The 2992-nt window shown below is 39.2% G+C and overlaps 1 pseudogene; it reads left to right on the top strand.

Moving 5' to 3' along the window:
- Positions 1-1958: 1958 nt before the first annotated feature.
- LOC127689909 (60S ribosomal protein L28-like) lies at positions 1959-2343 on the top strand (annotated as a pseudogene).
- Positions 2344-2992: the final 649 nt, after the last annotated feature.

Below are 2992 nucleotides of genomic sequence, written 5' to 3'. Positions count from 1 at the left end.
GGTTTGCAAGGAAAAAATGACCTTTACATTAAAACAAATGCAATCTAATAAGGGCTGATGTGGCGGCATGACTAAGTTTGATTCATCTAAGAAGAATGAACACAGACTAAGAAAAAACACTTTATTTAAGATAGTTGCAATTCAGAAATCCATATAATAGGGTTCAAGGTGATTATTATAATAAGAAGGATGTTCCAATCTCACCACTGTATGCAAGTATCATTGTATCAAGGATCATCAGAGAAGAGTCCCCGGCCCCACCCCCATAGATAGACGTAAACAAGACTATCATTGATGGTAGAGAAATCAGATGAATGGTCAGAAAGGCCCGACATAAATATTTGACCAGAGAATGTTTTACCTTGAGGTCAGACACATCCTGGGAGAGGCTTTGTGTACTGACTGTACTGATTATAGGATAAAAATCACAAACAAAATTTTGAGTAAATGAATTTAGTAAACATTTTTGTTTAGATTGCCCAGTGGGTACCCAAAGTTTAGACTGTCACTTGTGAGTCACAGAATAAGAACTTGTAGTCTGTGTGGAGTCTGTGTGGCAATTGTCAAATGTAAGCAAGGGAGGCCACAGTGTGTTTGATCTAAATTGTATGGGAAGTGATGGTTCACCACAGGAAGAAGCCATCTTGGGCTATGAAAATAGTGGAGACACTTCTTCATTGTTTCTGCTTTGTAGGATCACAGGCCTTGGGCAAATTAATTAGTCAAGTGTCAGAAAGAGGAATTTAGTTACATTATGGGGAAGTTGATGGAGAATGAGATGAAATGTAAAAATTATGCAATAATTCAACTGTAATCACCCCGAATCAGTTAGAGACAATAGTGATTCAATGGAACAGCTTGGACAAGGTAGAGACACTAGTCATAAAAAAAGGATTGAACGTATTTTTAAAAAATCAAATAAAAAATACAATAACAAATACTTGGAGGTCTTAGTGTTTGATTGGATCTGAGAACTGACCATAACATAGTTTTGAAGTCAAAAATCTGTTAGAAATTTAATCCTGTTAACGACAATTTCCCTGTAAGTTCTTCAGTGGTCGTTTTAGTTTTCATTATGCCTGCAATCCTTTGATTCACAAAGCTCTTCCTATCTCTTGAAGACTTCATTTTCCTTTAGTATGTTTCCTTCCCTTCATATCCTATACTTTTCTTTCATCTAATTTCATTTCATAACCAACACAAGACTGCCATATCTCTTGTTGTTGATCAAATCCTAGTTTTATAAAATCAATTATTTTATAATTTATCCCTACCTTGCAGAACAGGAGTCAGAAAGAATGTAAGAACTGGAAGACAGGGAGAAGGGCTTCAAATGCTCTCTTCTAGATAGGACATGGCTTCTAAAAGTATAACTCACCACAGCTGAAGCTGTTTGCACTGAGCCTGTGCAAGACAGGTTCTACCAAGCATCACTCATGGATAGAGGGGCTGAAGAGGCCCTACTTTGCACTGATTAGCCACTGTTACTGATGGATTCTGGGATTGAGGACACCACTGGCTTCAGTTGTGTGTCCCGTGTGATAAACCTACCAGGCTCCAGTGAATAGGTCCCAAACCACAGTCACACATAACAGCCCTGCTTAAGGTCACTGGCCAGGAAACATAAAAGACACACACGAGGAGAAAAATTAGTAGGACAGAGTGTTGTCAGGTATGGGAAGGAGCTAAGCAGGGAGGTAACAGGAGTCCTAAGAATGAATTACATCTGAGTATGAACCTTTCCAATAACAAATTCAATATATGAAAAGAGACTGTATCCTTTAACCCTAGATCTTTATCTGAGTTAAAATGATAACATATATCATGCATCCAAATTATATCAATTCTTATCTTATTTTTACTGCTAAAAATATATTCAGGGGACGGAAGTGGTTTGCTCAGTGGTTAATAGTATTTCCTAGATTATTCAAGCCACCACAGGGAGAGGAGTTGCCACTATGTCCGCGCATTTGCAATGGATGGCCAAGCCCCAGTTTTCTAGTCAAGAGGAATAAGTGGACATACAGCACCGAGCCGGGTTTCCTAAAGGCCTGAAACTCCTTCCGCTATAAGGGGCCGATTCACTGAAATACCGTGTGCGTGGAGCTCATAAAGGGGTCGTAGTAAGTGGCCATGTAATGTAGATCCAGTTAGTGAAAACCAGCTTATGTGAGGACCACCATTAACAGGACTGTCTGGGCAGCACTCAGCAACATCAGGCACCTGACCTGCAAGAACAAGTCCCACCTTGATTTGCAATTGGCAGCCACTAGCAGGGCCAGTTCCACCCTGGGAAGTCAGAAGCCTGTGGTGGTGAAAACCAGCTCCACCAAGAACTCCTGAGCCCCACACCCCAGAAGCAGTAGAGTACACTGACACTATCAACACTGCCCCTGCCCCTAGAGTTTCCTAGTCTTTCAAAGGAACGTAGTTTAGATCCCAGTGTCTGGCTGCTCACAACCTCCAGTACTCCTAGCTCAGGCTGTCTGATGCCCTTTACTGGCCTCTGTGGATATTTGCTCTCACAGAGAGAGAAAGCAAATCTTTAAAATATGTATCTGCTATCACTGAACAGGTGTTCTGATATTCCTCTTAGTAATTTAATTTCAATGACATTTTGAAGTGTATCCTGTATGCTCAGATCATGGAACATAACAAATCCCAAGAATCTCACATTGAGCCTTTTTTTTTTTCATTTTTAGAACTCCTCTCTACCTTGACCTCTAATACTTAATCAACTCTTGGCATTTTTTGATCTTTATAAAATAGAATAGTATGTAACCTTCATGTCTCATTTCTTTTATTATTGCATTGATGATATTATTACTTATAAGCTGTGTAAGGTCATTACTATATTTCACTCCACCATTTAAATACATTGTAATTTATTCCACAATTTAGGGACATTTGGTTTGGTTTTAGTTTCAGTTGAATGAGCAGTGCTGCTATAAACGTTCTCTAAGCATGTCTTCTACTATACTAATTTAATTTG

This window comes from Apodemus sylvaticus, chromosome 7, assembly GCF_947179515.1.
Source record: "Apodemus sylvaticus chromosome 7, mApoSyl1.1, whole genome shotgun sequence".
NCBI lineage: Eukaryota > Metazoa > Chordata > Mammalia > Rodentia > Muridae > Apodemus > Apodemus sylvaticus.
Note: the sequence above shows the minus strand (reverse complement) of the source record. Positions and strands in the feature narration are given on the sequence as shown.